A 16,970-nucleotide genomic window follows, 5' to 3' on the forward strand; every position below is an offset into this window, starting at 1 on the left:
TGAAGATTAAGAAATCTTTTTAATGGGAAACTAGAAGAAGAGGCGGCACCTCTAATATATCCAATGATGAGCTATTGAAAAAGTTAAGGATTTTGATATTGAGTTTGGAAAACCTTTTGCGAAGCATGTTTGGGATAGGTGGGTGGAAGAAGAAGTCAATTTTCTTTGAATTTTCTTATTAAAGGAAGTTGGACATAAGGTATTTTATTAATTTAATGCACATTGAGAAAAATGTATGTGATAGTATAGTAGGTACGTTAATCTACATTACACGAAAGACCAAAGATGGCATTAATGCAAGGTTAGACATGATGGTTACAGGAATATGGGAAGACTTGGCATCAGAAGAGAAGGGAAGTTGTGATGTACCTTTATTTAGCTGCCTATACCACTTTCTAAAAGAGAAAAACAAGTTTTTTTTGTGAGTTTTTGGCCAGAGTTAATTTCTAGAAAGTCACTCTTCCAATATTAGAAATATTGTATTTGTGAAAGACTTAAAGTTAAATGGTTTAAAAACACATGATTGCCATGTGTTAATAGAGACCTTTATTCTAGTGGGCATACGCTCAATTTTATTGGATGGGGTGCCAGCTGCAATTATTAAACTATGCTTCTACTTCAAGTCAATTTGTAGTAAAGTGATCAACCCTACAAAGTTAGGAAGCTTTGCAACGCCAAATTATGAGGACATTATGTGAGCTTAAGATGTATTTCCGCCCGCATTCTTTGACATAATGATTCACTTGGCTATTCACTTAGTTAGGGAGGTTGAAAAGGGTGGCCTGGCTTATTTAAAGTGGATGTACCCTATTGAGCATAATATGAAGGTTTTAAAAGGGTATGTGAAAAATTAAAGTTGACCTAAGGGTTGTATTACTGAAAGGTACATAAGTGAAGAGGCAATTGAATTTTGTCAAAGTACTTAAAAGATGGGGAAAAGTTAGGCTTCCAGTGGACGAGCATGTGGGAAGGGAAGATGGGGAAGGGATAGCTGGAAAGAAATTAATCACTATTTCACAAAACTATTGTGAGCAAGCACACCTTTTTGTATCGCATAACTCAGATGAGATTCTTGAGTATGTTGACAAGCACAATGCTAAACTTAGGAAGGATAACCTTGGAAGAAATGACACTATAATTGTAAAAATTCATAACAAGAACTTCAGGCATTGGTTGAAGGCTCACATTACAGCCATGTATAATGCTGACAAAATTCAGTACTAAAAAAGGTTAGATGCTTGTTCTAAGGGCCCAAACGTACAAGTCCTTTCTTATACTAGTTATGTAATCAAGGGCTTCACATTTTATACTAAAGAGCAGGATGAAAGAAGCATAATGCAAAATAGTGGTTAACTGTGATTGGTGAAGCGATGTGTGTATTCAGTAGTAAAAGACAAAAATTCCATGCATGCAAGAAGTCATACTTCAAAATTATTGAGCATATTTAGGAGTTAGACTATAGTAAGTTCAAGATTCTAGTTTTTGGTTGCAAATGGATTGATAATGAGAGTGGTCTTCATACGGACGATAATTCATGGTTCATATAGGTGAATTTAAATATGTTGGGTTATAAGATTGAGCCTTTCAGTTTTGCATCACAAACTAGGCAAGTGTTTTATGTCATTGATCCTGTTTCACCGGGTTGGTCGATTGTGTTAATTTCAAATAAAGAATTTAGAGAAGCCATCAGTCTACTAGATACTACAGTTGAGGATGATTCATTTGAAGGGACAGCACTTGAATGTCATGTCATCAAAGATGGCACCAACTATATTAAAAGTGATCACAAAGATGGTATCTGGATTTCAACAAAAGGAAAGAGAATAAGATAGAAGATTAAGAAATTAAACCAAGATGCTAAGTTGAAAAAGGTTTAGAAGGAGACAAAGAAAAGAAAAAGACCAACTTAAACATGTGTTAGTTATTATTTCTATCAATTAATTTTATCTGTGACTTAGTTTGTATGCTTTAGTTATTTATGCTATTCGTTCTTTTATCATTTAATTTTATTTGTGACTTAGCATGTAGACTTTAGTTATTTATGCTATTTGTGTTTCTATCAATTAATTTATTTGTGACTTGTGTGATAGGTAAATGGCTCTAAAAATAGCTCCAAAAAGACATAGAGTCACTTCTATTACCACTTCCCCTATTGACCCTACTCTTCCTACCACTACTCCAGTTGACACAGCTCCCACAACCACTACTCCAGTTTACATTGGTTGACATTGAGTGTGTAGACTTGTTGAATAATCCTCCTAGTACCACTTCTAGTCCTGATAATGAAGGTCCTTCTTTTATTCCTAGCGGCATAAATGAGAAAAAGGTGGCTTAAATGTCTAAAACAATCAAGAAAGGTCTAGTAATGATGGAAACGGTGTCTAAGAAGAGATTGGTCGGACTTAAGTATTCCCTTAAATGAAATCCTAAGGGTCAACCAATAAAGGAGAACAAGCATAAATTTAGTATTTATATCGGTGCAGTGACTCGATCACAGCTTGGCCTATCAGTTAATGACTGGCGTGATGTTGATGAAGCAATGATGGAGTCGATATGGGAACTGATTAAGGTAAAATTAAAATTCTTAATTAATTGATTGTGTTTTTGAATAGGTGGCATTTCATATAGATTATGCCTTGATTGTGTTATTGAATAGGCAACATTTCATATTGACGCTACTTGAAAGAAATATGTCTTTCATTCGGCCCTTAAGGCATATCAACAGTTTCGGTACTATGTGGGATTGAAATATATCACATTGGTTGAAAGAATCAGTGGTAAGGTTCCTGAGTCACTGAGAGCAATTGTTAGACAAGATCAATGGGATGCATTTGTTGCCAACTATCTCAGCAATGAGTTCCAATCACTGAGCCAGCGAAACAGGGATTTAAGGGCTAGAAATAATGATATTGCCTACTTAAGATCCCGCGTAGGTTACTTAGGCATTGAGCAAGAAGAGGTGTGTTTTATATATATATATATATATATTTTAAATTTAATAGTTTTTATTATATTAAATAATATGTAAATCTTTTCTGTCATTAACTTATTATTGCATTGATTTATTGCATAGCTCACGAGATTAGGCATGGGAGAGACTTTCGTTTCCCGTGCCAGGCTTTTCATTCTAGCTAAGATAGACAAAAAGGGCATGATTACTTCTCCACATGTTCAGGAACTTGCTAAAAAAGTTGTAAGTACAATCTTTAAATAATTTAAATATTTTAATTTAATATTTCCTTACTTAAATAACACACACACACACACATACATCTTTTACAGAGTGCCCTCTCAACAGAAGTCTCTAGAGGTGAGCTTCCAAAGAATGAAGTTATCTTGGAGAAGGCATTGGGCAATAAGGATCACCCTAGTCATGTTAGGGGTGTTGGCATGGGTGTCACTAGAAAACAAATTGTAGGTGAAAAGAAGCTCCAAAAAAAGATGTCAATGCTGAGCTTGAGGCATTGAAAGCACGAGTAGCACAACAAGAAGAATTTATAGCGATAATAATAAAGACCCATAGAGTTGGAAAGTATCAACCTCAGAGCCTGTCTAGACTCAAAAAGATAGGTGCACCATGGTTCAACCTTCTCCTCGTCATCTCCCAAAGGTATTTAAATTATTTTACTTTCTTAATTGCAGTTCATAATTATTATTTTCTTATTAACTTATATTTCTTTTATGTTCAAGGTAAGGTTGAGTGTTCGTTTCGGGCCAATAACCCAGGTAGATATAGAGTTGTCACGAGAAAAATGTACAATGTCCCAGGGCAACAAGTTCACAATGAGCCTATGCTCGATGGGTAGGTCAAAGGGCTGATTATCAAGCCTAATGATGCTAATTACAAGCTACTCAAACAAAATTATAAGTTAAAAATTATAGCAGATGCGTTTGGCTCTTATATTATATGGCCCAAGCATTATATCTGTTTAGGAGCAGAAGAAACTCCACCATAGGTATGCCATTAATTTGCACTTTCTTAATTCAAATTCAAGTTATAGTCAATTAAAATTCAAATTCTAATAATTGATGTTAATTGGCACTTAGTCCAAGGGGAATGACGCCCCCAGATAATCAGGTCAGCTATTAAAGATCAAGAAATAATCAACCTTCAAGCCAGCACCACTGGATGTTGCTCCTCCTTTGCCAAAGACAAATCAAAATATGCTAGCAAAGTATGCGTGATTGGCCAAGAACACAGTAGCGTAGTTTGTACTACCAAATGATGACGTGTATCGAAAAGAGATCAATGAGATTATTGACTTTGACATTGTCAATATTGTCCTGATGCGCAATGAGATCGTCTACAGCCCAGTGAACATTTATATAAGGTACTTAATTACTCTTCATATTCATACATTTAGATTCTGGTTTTTTTCCATATTTACTTCTATCAATTTCTTCATTTAGGTACTTGTATGATACCTTCATTATTCCTGGTAACTTAGGATCAAGGTTCGTGTTTGTCAATCCTCATAAGTTCTTAAGTTTTGAAGGTGGTCAGAAGGATAAGCGTTTACAGTAGCAATCTCAAACATTGACCACGTACTTCAAGGAAAGACTAGCTTCAAAAGGGATGTTGTTTTTGATTCCTTATCTTAATGGGTTAGTTACTTGATTTTCTAAAAGCTTGATTGCATTTTATTATCTTTCTCAAATTCCAATTATAACATACATCATCTAATTCTCCTAGGGGACATGATGCTTATTGTGATTGAGCCAATAGATCCTAAAGCTCCAAAGGTGTACTATTTGGATTCAGTTCCTCATGGTGGGGATCCAATTAATCGACCAGATATGATGGAGCTATTTAATAGGCAAGTGTATTCAGTAACTAATATTTTAGTTGTTTCTAAAATTCTACGTTTCTAACATATTTGTCTTCTGTATAGTAGGCTATTGTGCTATATCGCATCGATACAAATCTTCTAAACAAGAGATCATTTAAGGAATACAAGGATGCCATTGAATGGAATGTAATATAGGTATCTTTAAATTACTACCAAATACTCAATTGTTTTCATTTTTTAATGTTAATAACATACATATTTATGGTTTTCTTCATGTAGTGCCCCCGACAAATCGACAACAGTCATGATTATGGCTATTGTGTGATGAGGTATGCTAAAGACATCATCACTCACGGGCAACCTACAATCCCCCTCATGGTACTATAATTTGTGTAATATATTTTTTATATTATAATGAATATTAATTGTCATCAACTAACTTCATTTTTATGTATGTTGCAATACTATCTAGATTGTACAACACCTCGTTTCAATGATACCCAAATTAATGAAGTCCTCGAAGAGTGAAGTGAATATGCATATGAAAAGTAGGTCACATCCAATATAAGATGATAATATGTAGTTAGTCTAGGAATAGATTAGTTTAGTTGTTAATATATAGTTTAGATATATTTAAGGGATTGATATTTTACCTCAAATTGATTGATTTATGTCATTGAATTTTAAATTCAATACTTTAGATGTAATTAATTTGTAAATATTATAGTTTTCAATTGAGTAGGGTATATCTTCTAGGTTGTTCTGGAGTATTATTGAGTATATATGTTTTTGTATTGTAGGGGGCTACTGGAAAGGCAGTTAACCCTATTAAAAAAAATGACATTGGAGGACGGTTATATTAGATAACCGTCCTATATATGTTATATAGAGGATAATGGTCCTCTAAGGTCTATCTACTTCCAGTTTTGACCAAAATTTAAACGTTATATAGGACCATTATTTAAAAACCGTCCTCTATTTATTTTCAATATAGGACAATTTTATAACCGTCCTATATGTCTTAGCAATAAAGGACAGTCAAATAGAGGACCGTTGTCAACCATCCTCTATTGTAAAAAATAACCGTCCTTTATGATCAGATCTGTTGTAGTGATTGTTCATTTGTTTTTAGTATAAATTGGAAAAAGGATAAGGAGTGGTCCTTCAATTTCTCAACATCACCCTTATTTTATCATTGCGTGCATGGGGAGTTTATCAAAATCAAAAGTGGTAATTAAATGATAGTTTCACTCATCCAAAATCCTTCTAATTAAATGAAACTTAAGAATATAAGGATCAAGATTTCGGAAGGTCAATTAAAAGATTTAATTATCATTCACTCTTCCCAAATAAAAAAAAAATATCAATATAACCCTCTTTTCCCCCCTACCTTGCCTTCCATTCTCCTTCCGTCAGAACATCTCTTGATTATGCTTGGACTGAGAATGTAGAAGGGAAGAGAAAGAATTTAATTTAGAAAGCTTTACCTTCTTCTTCATTCTCCTCTCATTTTAAACGTGACATTAAGCTTGGAAGTGCTTCCATATGTTAGTATCCCACTTTTTAAATTGGCGGTAGCATAAACTAGTCCAATACTGGGAAATAAAAAAACTATTTTCGTTGAATGTTTAAACCACTGGGTAAGGTAAGTAACCTCAAAATTTTTGTTATAAAAGATTGGACAATCACCTTTGACATTATGTTCAAAGAGGCAAATACATATGTTGATTAGCTTGCTTGCCATGGTACTACCAACATCTTTAACACAAGATGTTCCATCGCGTACATGCAGACTCTCTTTCAATTTTGGTGTGGAGTAATTTATATTTTATAGTTTTTTATGGCCTTATATTTAAAAAAACCAAAGGGTAAGAGATTATAGTGTAATGAGTAACTATATTTTGTATCTAGGATTATTATGAACTTTTGTATAGATTTTGTATAAATTAGAGCTTGTTCACTTTCTTCTCTTGTGATTAATGGTAAACATAACTATATTTTCGTGGCCTTACATTTAGTGCTTGCTTCATGTTTCTAGTTGATTAGCTGTGAATTGGAAAAAGTGATACGGACCAAGCCTCGAATTGTGTTGTGTTACTACTTGAGCCTTTTTAGGATGGGTCAATGGTTTTGCTCAAGAGATAGAAATATACTCATTAGCCTTGACAAAGCTAACTTAGGGTTTGTGCTATCAAGTTGGATGTTAGCTAAGAATGTGCCTATAGGAGATTCATAAAAAATCTTGCATGTGAAGTTAAACGTTACGCTAGTACACATCACCTTTATTACCAAGGCAAAGGGGAAAAGTTGAGTTATATATGAAATAATTGGAGGATTAGTAATATTACGTCCTTTAAATTACACAGAAATCCAAATTTAGTTTTGTTTCCAACTTTGATTTAAAATTTTAACAAATGCTTCTAGATGGAATTTGGATTGATGGATTTGGACTTTAAATTTAAAATCTTATATTTAATTCACGTATTTAAAATCCTTTATTTGCATAATGTAGACACAAAGAGAATGAGAAGATTTAAATGGCTAAAATTCCAAATAACTAAAGTATAGAGGAAATTTGAAATTATAAATGAATTATAATTGATAAGAAATGACTTTGGATTTGAATTTTGATACAAATCCAATTTCATAGATTTTTATATATACTATTGGAAAATTTGATCCAAATTCAAATCCAAATCTTCATTAATCCAAACACAACCCTAATTTTTGCTTAATTTAAGATGTAAATTCTATTACTTGACTCATTCATTGTCAACAAATCTTGGTGAGATGATATTTTTCTCAATTATATATTGCTGCTGCAGTACATATACTTGCATGTATCACTTCTATTATTTATAAGCAACATGTTTTGGCAAGAGGGGGGAGAGGACACTACATCTTAACTCAAAACATAATGGCTCAAGTTTATAGGTCCTTCACCTTATATTATTTAAATTTTTTGTGTGGGACTTGTATAAAATTCTCCCATTTTGTTTTGATTGATTGGGATTCCGGAGGAAGATACCCTGCACAAGTACATGCCATTCCGACCTTCCATTCGTTATCAATATACGAGTATACGACAATCATGTGTCTGTCGAAACGACAAGCATTTATGTTAATTTTTTTAATCGTTTCTGCAAATTGCACGTCTATAGAAAATTGGATAAATGAAGTGATTCAATGGTCATTCAATTTCTTAATGTCCCTCTTATTTTATCATTGCATGCATAGGAAGTTTATAAAAAAAAAAAATTAGCCTCTGTAACTAAATGTCAATTAATTCATTGTTGTAAAAGTTTTGTATATAAAGGAAGAACAAACATTGTTGCAATAACAAGTAACAATGAAATTACTCTCAGCAAAATCAACATTATCAATCACCGAATCTTTGAATAGATTCATACGATTCGCTTTTTTTATTTTTTTTAATTGCTTACAGGTGCTTCTATTCAAAGCAATTCTGTTTGAGGATAATTGAATACTAAATATAGGTATCTCTTGATGGGGATTCGAACATTGATTGAAAATATTAGCAAAATGGGTGCAACACTCATGAAGTAATAATAGTGAACCTTCACTAGCATGAAGATGTTTGATTAAAATTTATCAAAATTGGAAAATAAAACTAAATTTAAATTATTGAAGTCCAAATGGATCATCAATTCCTTAAGTACTTACTAGCTTAGATGTTCCAAAACTGAATTAATCTCCAAATGCATTGCATGACACCCTACCTTTTGGGCTGATAAAATTTTGAAAGAGGCTATAAAAATGACGCAAAATTATGCAGTTAATGGTAGTAATCCATGAAAATCTGAAATTTTTAGGGATGATCTGGACTTTTGACACTGATCCAACTACCAGGAATTGATACAATTCGAGGGAGATGATCCAAGTCCTTCTTTCAGTATTAAAAATATGTTAAAAAAAATTCTAGACCATTCAAAATTGATCAAGATAATTCAAATGCGAGATGAGCGTTGTATTCTTTTAAAATGGATACTCATCACTCAAAAAGGACAACCTAGCTAACAACAACAAAACCTTTTAAACTACTGTAGATTCCTCACGAATCTGGACAAAGAATTTTGATTACGCAATTCAAATTCATCGTACATTTTATTAATACAAAAATTCTTAACTTAGTATTCTAGAAAATTTTAGTGGTCAATTGAATGGAAACCACAAGAAGGTCCTTAGGTTTAATTTTATCAATATCTCTCCACTCATCTCATCATGCATGCATCGTGTGAACTTGCTGAACTACACTCTCGCACTCTAACCAATTATATTTATAAATAGAATCCATGCAAGCTCCCATTTCCACAGCAAACCCTCTCTTTTTCTATCACATTTCAGTCCTCTCACTAGTCAACTTATTGCCATGCCTGCTTGGTTTGTTTTCCTTCTCTTTGTCTCCTCCACACAACACCAAACCTTGACCCTAGCAGAAGAGATGCTTGACATCAATGGCAAACCTGTGGTCTCTGGGAAGTCATACCACATACTATACGCCGCCAACACATCGTTCGGAGTTGAACTCGATCAACTAGAAGATACATACTGCTGCCCAGTTTCGTTGGTGGTGGGCATTGATCCCAAGCTTGTGTATGTTGCAGTTGCTGGTTCAGAAGAGACTGGTGCAACTATAACCACAGATAATGTCGTGAATGTTTCATTCGCTTCATCTCCTAGATGCACTACATCTGCTTATGTCAATATTATAGTTCATGAGAATGGAGAATATCCTTTGATGGTTGGTCCCCCAGTGGGTTCTGTTCCAGATGATGGTTCATTTTGGCTTAAGCTAGTTTCTGGTGAAACCAATGTGTACAATCTTGCCTTCAGAATCAAAAACATAGACGAGCATCTCGTGTTGGCTCAAACTTTCTTGGGTTACGCAGACGTTTTGCTTGTAAAGATGAACCCTGAAGAAGGATTCACAATCGTGTTCCGTCCGGCTGAGACAATACCAGTGGACAACACCAAAGCCCGATCCTCCAAATATGTGATGGCTCTGATTCGGAAGATGGTCGGCTGAGAGGAACGTCGACGTATGCTTTGGCATGTGATATTAATGCTGATATAATAATTTATTGAGCTCTCTTATATTTCTCCAAATAAATCAGGATATCTAATATTTTTTATGATTATGTGTGTTATGAACGAAAAACTGTCGTTTGCTTTTGTTACTTGCATTCTTAAATAGTTTCATAGTTGCAACCAAGCCCGAGTCATTGAACCGAACAAACTATCGGTTGACGGTTCAATGACAGGATAATTCGTAATTGAATTAATATATTTATCATCTTGGACTTGTTATTTCAGATAGTAAAAATTTGAAACAGTAACAATATATAAAATAAAAAATAAAAATAAAAATATAGATATTTTGATGTAAATAAATGTCATGCAAGCATAAAATAATTATAGGGATTAAAGTATTTATTTATACATATATATAAACTTTATATTTTATAATATATATATATATATAGGGTTAAATGACAGTTTGGACCTTAAATTATAGGCTTAGGAGTGATTTAAATCTTAAACTCATTTTTGATCCATTTTAATTCCATACCAATTACACTCGTGATAATTTAGCTCCTACCAACAACTTGGAGTATGTCCCTTAACAATCAATTTTTTTAGTAAAATTCCTTTTTTAAGATAATTGAAAAATAGTAGATAAAATTTGCTTTTAATAAAAGAAGGCAAAACACTTAACCATTTTGGGAGAAGATAAAAATTTAATCATTCATTAATCAACTTTTGAGAAAAAAACATGAAGACAAAAGTAAAATATATTTAACATAAACTAAAATAATACATATTTATATATAAATTATATACTTAATTATTTTCATTTATAAAATAAAAATAAATTTTAAAAATTGGTTAAATTTATTAGAAAATTATTTAATATTTAAAATTTCTTTCATTTTAATTTTATTTTCCTAAAAAATAATATTTTTTGCTAAAAATAATATTTTATTAAAAATATTATATATATATAGTAATACATTTATTTTATCAAATTAATAATTTAAAATAAAATAAAATATATGTATATCTTTTTGATAATATATTATTTGATATATATGCATGTAGTTAAATAACATATATTTAATTTCATATATAATAATTATAGGTATATTTTAGTTTAACTAGTAAAAAAGAAAGACCTAACACTACTACAAAAAATAATCTTATGTGACACTTAATATTTGACAGTTAAATTAAAAACTGTCACATAAGTTGATGCGGAGATTGGGAAACCACTTATTTATCGGTTATTATAAAACTGTCAAATATTAAATAAATAAATAAATTTAACGTTTAAATATAATAACTGTCAAACTTCAGGTAAGAAAATTTAAGAAAACATTTACTTGACAGCTAAAATATTTAACCGTCAAATGAATTAATTTGGTTTATTATTTGTGCAACTGATAATCGCATCTTTTTCTTTGAACCCTATGTGATTCCCCTGAGCCTCAACGCGTTTTTTTCTCTCCCAGTTCTTCCTTGCCCTAGTCTTCCGATTCGTTCTTTCTTCAGCCTTCTAGAGCCTCCCATAACCTCATGTCACTCATGCTACTCCATCGTTGCTTGTCGTCCCCTTGTGTCGCTGCTCCGTTGCCTCGCTGTTGCTCTATCTGCTCACCTTGTCGCTGCTCATCGATGTCGCTTCAGTAAGTTCCTTTTGATGAATAATTTCAGCTTTACTGATTTTTGGTGGCTAATATAAGAAGCCCTGGAGAGATGGGGAGAGCAAAGATTGTGATTAAGGGGATTGAGGATTCATCAGCACTATTGTCCATATGCACTCTGAAATTTCCTCAATACTCACCCAGATGGCTTTTGTTTTCTTTTTGATCCACCTGTAATGTGTCCAAATCTTCTGATTTAAACTCTCACTCTCTTTTTAATGCATTTCTTCTCTTCAGGTATGCTAAATCCATATGCTTCTTATATTCTCTGCTTTTTCTTGCTGCCTACTTCTTCTAGCTCTTAGAAGGTTCTCGTCTCCTTATATTTTGGACCTGGATTTTGGTTCTTTTTTCTGTGGTATTTTTAGTTCTTGTTCCTGCTTCTTGAGAAAATGTTGGAGGAAGTATGTTTAAGTTGGGACATTGGATAGATTACACTAAATATATATGGCCCCCTTGTTGATGAAGTCCAACTGTACTGTAATTGGACCCTTGAGCGTTGAGATCACTAACGTTTTTCTGAGATATTTTGCCTTGAATTGATTATTTTTTCAAATGATGATGGAGGACTGGATTTTCTCTTTCCGTTTGGGCTTTAAATTTTTACTTTTAGAGGGCATTGTGTCAGGCACCAGTGCCATTCATGTGGATTTCCCCCACTAAAACAGGTGTTTTGATAATAATTTACTCTTTTGTAATTTGATTATATGCTTGTCTTTTAATTTTTACATGATTGGCGGAGAAGATATGTACGAAAGCTTGTCATTTTCTGAGTATGATAGTTCAATATGGGCATCATAGAGGCTTTTGTTCCATTTCCCTTATAAACATAGAAGCTTATCATGTTAACAGCGGTGCTGTTGCAATCATTTTGATCCTTTTTGCATATACTGCATCTCTTGCTAGGCTTAACATTATGAGAGTGATCATATTAAGATGTGCAAAGATATATAAATAGCTGTTTATCATGAGAGATCATATTTCAATAATATTAAAGTCCAGTCCCTCCACAAGAGGTTGTCTTATGATTGTGTGTGTGTGAAACATTTGGTTTTTTTTCCAAAAAAATATTATCAAGGACAAATTTATCTAACTTCCATATGATGTTAATTTCAGCTATAGATCTGGTTGATAAACAGAAAGAGCAAGCGATCATATAAAGGACCACAAACATGGGAAGAGACATCATTATGAGTGGCCCGCCACTATTTTTTCTTCAAAAAAAGCATCAACTTGCAATGCTTGCTTTGATAGTTCATATAGTAAATGGTGACTGGGCATCCCTAGTTCTTGCTCTTACTGATATGGATGTTGTGAGGTCCAGGACAAATATCTGACTTGTAACCTTGGTATAATATCTAGGTCTCAGGACATAGTCATCAAACCCTTGCATATTTTTAATTTTGAAACTGATTTGCATAGAACTAACTTTTCAGATCTACTATAAAATTTTAGGAATTGGAAGAGGCCCTAGGAGAAGTGGTGTTCAAAGATGGGGTTACCTGTTATTCAAACTGGTCACTATTATTCATTCAACGAGCACGTCAATATACTTTTAGGTAAATTTTACTTCTAGCATATTAACATGTTTAACTATATGATTGTTCTAGTCCATTTTATAATCTTGGTCTACCATATTTTCAAAACCAAGGAATGAAATTTTTCAAATGATAAGGAAAACTGATGAACCAAAGGGGAATGAGTATGAATTTATGCTAGAGGAGATTCCTCTAATGAGATGATACACATTGAAGTAATGAGTACCTAGGAGGACCTTTTTCAGTTTTCAATCAAAGGTATTCCTATTATTATGACCTTTCCTTTTCATTTCTTTTAAAGCTTTTGAAATGATGTTGATTGAAGATTCTGTATATTGAAATGCAGGAATCATTAGGGCTTGTGGAGATTAATATGAATGTAGTGCAAAATGGCCATTTAAAAATTTGCTAACTATCAAATATTTGACAATTATTTGTATAACTATCAAATATTCGAACCACATATTTGACAATATATATATATATATATAATCAAGATGTCAAAGCACACATGTCAGTGTATTATGAAGCCACATCAAATCCACATTTTTCTCCTATAGTGACATGTGGAGAATTGACTCATTATTTTTTTAATAATATCTAATCATTACTTCAAGAATATCAAAGCCCCATGCACATCATTGATTTCTCCTTCCATTAATTTCTCCCTCAATTTACAAGGCCTTAAAAATAGTCAACCCATAATGCATGCATTAATTGATTTTAAATTCCATCAATATTTTAAAATAAATATTAATATTAATAAAATTGGACTGAATTTAAATTTAAATAAATTAATGATTATTTTTGTGTGTGGATATAATGCAAATATCCTAACAAATAAATTTTATTGATTTTTTTAATTTGCAAGAACCTAAAAATAATCAACATGTAAAGATAAAATCCACTGATTTTAAATCATACAAATATTTTTTAAATAAATTTTATTAAGATTGGATGCATATTTAAAAAAATTATAACTAATGATTAAAATGCAAATATCTATTGAAATAAATAATCTTAATTTATTTTGTGAATAAATTTCAGAGTGTGCTAATTTTTGAGATAAGATAATTTTGTATCCAAATGCTTTTCATTTTGTTCCAACCAGTCAGATGACTTCAACTCTACCTCTCCCTCATTGTCTCTCTCAAATTTGAATTTCAAATTTCAAAATGAAATCAAATTTCAAAATTAAATTGTATTTAATTGCAATGATAAGATATGATATGGCCACCATTGTCCTATCCCCTCTCTCTACCTTCACATATTTTTCTCCCTCTTCAATTGAAATAGTTGTAGCTCCTCGATCCTTTAATGGCGGGTGGTCCCAATTCTTGCTCCTTGACATCGACGAGTTGATTAAGATTACTCTTGTAGATCTAGTAACAACTTCCTCAATCAATAATTTTTTTTGATGTTTCATTGTTTTGTTATTTGGAAAAGTAAGATGATGTTTTTTTTCATTGCTTGATAAGTCCCTTTTTCAAGAAAGTATTGCAGTTAAGTTTAGTTGTTTTAAAATGGTTGATGAATTTGAATATTTAAGGAATTTCTTTGTCTTTTACATTAGGTTATTGATCTCCATAGTACTTATGGAAGTGCTTTTTGCATAAATATAGTTTTTGATTATATTAATATATGAACTTTGCATCGTTTTATTATTATTTTTTCAACATAAAAAATGATGCTATAATGCTACCCAAACCCAAATACTTAAGTTTTCTATCCTTTGAATCGTGTTAAAGACGCATTTATTCTTTAAAGACTATAGTAGATTAAGTTGGGGCACCTCAAAACTATAAGTCATTCATAACTTATGCATTTATAATAATAATGATTGACCTATAGTAATTGCATTTTGTCTTTGCAATTATATGCTTTTTAATGTTGATGGTCATTAAGTTCCTCAATTTCTAGGATTAGAAGTTGGAGACACTTTCAAGAGAATTCTAGCTGACGTAAGATCTTTTTAGCGTATGATTCATGGTGTTTTTCATAACCAAAGCAATTATGATCATTTAAATGTCGAACTTGGGAACCTTTTGCTGAAATCTCTAAACAAGGAAGGTGAGGGATGAGCTTTTTGATGACATGTAAGTTCTTCAAGCAATCTATTGTATTGGATAGACAACATGAATTAAGGTATTTAATTGATTATAGATAATTACAAAATAGTATATAGAGTTGCAATTTCAATATATCATTTTTTGATGACAAAGTACTAAATGTAGGCAAGGACTTGCCCATGAAGTGCTATAATGGCATATATGCAGCATGGAAGCTTGGTTTGTTGTTAATGCTGATATGATATCACTTAAAACTTGAGACCAGGCAAGTTCCATTTTATTATCTGAGGGTGAAAAATGATTTTCTTACATATATAATCTTCCACCTAGACTATTTTTTTCCCTCTTGATTTTACACATAAATGTATATCTTAAGCTGTCTTTGTTAAATTATTATTGATTTAAATGAGGTATTTTTTTCATGTTGAACTTAGATAATGAGCATAATCTTGAAGTTGAACCCACCAAATTTAGTAATTTTTTGTCTAGGCTGTTGTTTCATGCTTTGCATGAATTTTGTACAAAACTCCATTACTTATATCTCATAAATAATATATCTTCGTATAATTTTTGTATTACATCACATAGATATTTAGATATCTTTATCTACTAATAATTGGGTCTCTCTCTTTATAGGTTGGAAGCGCAAAATGTTATTGCAGTCTTCATAACAACTATTATGATTGTAAACTATGGAGGACTCCTTAATGTGGTGTGGCAAGTTTTAAGGTTCGAAGGGGGAGTGAGAGGTCTATTCAAGGGCATGGTTCCAACAATGGCGCATGAAGTACCAGGAAATGCCATCATGTTTTGTTTGTATGAAGCGACAAAGCAGTTGCTAGCAAGGGGTTTTGATGCAGTTGGGCTATGTGGAGGCTCCTTGATTATTGTTGGAGCTTTGGTTAGAACTTTATTGTGGTTAGTGGTTTACCCAAGGATATGGTCAAGGCTGTAGTTCAAGTTGACGATTACAAAAACTCAAAGGTTTTTGGTTCTATTGATGCTTTTAGGAAGATTCTAGCTTCAGAATCTATATATAAGGTCTGTGCAAGGGCTTTGGTCCTGCAATTGCTCAAAGTGTTCTAGCAAGAGCAACTTGCTTCTTCGCTTATGATAGGAATAGATCACCTAGGGTTGATTTACCTTTGTTAATGACACATTGCTTCAAGCAATCATTTTTTCATCAGTGATTGTTGTAGTATTGTTGGTCCTTGAAAAGATAAGAAGAATAATTTATATATTTTATGTGGATACTTTTGGAAATGTTTGAAAACTCCTGTAGTTTCATATAATAAATATTTATGATGAGTTTAATGCATTGACAATACCCAGTCCCATATACTCATTTTTAAATTAATTATAAATGGCTCAAAGCATATAATTAAGTTGAATCTTCACTTTTCACGGTTAAAAAAAATATATCTTCATTTTCATCTTTATAAGTATGAGATTTTTTTTTATCTCTCATTATTTTATTTTTAATTGAACTCCTTAACACTACCATAAAAACAAATATTCTTAAATTGATCTCTCATAATATCACCTTTTCAATCATAAACTAGTATATAATACATAAAATTAGGTACATTAACAGTTAATTTCGTTCATGATAAACTGAAAAATATATTACGAAGAAATATTTTTATTTAATACTGATTTATAGGATTTTAATTAAATTCTAACTATGACTTTGTTAGAGGGATTTTATTACTGTGCTGTTTTTTCTCCATGAAGATTTTCTTTAGCTATTTTATTTGCAAGTACAATCCTATCATAGAATGAAGATAAATTATGTTCTCAACCTTTTCAAGCTCTCGGTCAATTTTAATTATTTTATGTTATTTCAAGTTA

The 16,970-nt window shown here is 32.0% G+C and overlaps 1 pseudogene; it reads left to right on the forward strand.

Annotated features, from left to right (window-relative positions):
• Positions 1–12,684: 12,684 nt before the first annotated feature.
• Positions 12,685–16,309, forward strand: LOC129286351 (mitochondrial carnitine/acylcarnitine carrier-like protein; annotated as a pseudogene).
• The last annotated feature ends 661 nt before the right edge of the window (positions 16,310–16,970 follow it).

The sequence above is a fragment of the Prosopis cineraria genome, unplaced genomic scaffold, assembly GCF_029017545.1.
Source record: "Prosopis cineraria cultivar Desert tree isolate PC_DT_omini unplaced genomic scaffold, ASM2901754v1 PC11, whole genome shotgun sequence".
Taxonomy (NCBI): Eukaryota; Viridiplantae; Streptophyta; class Magnoliopsida; order Fabales; family Fabaceae; genus Prosopis; species Prosopis cineraria.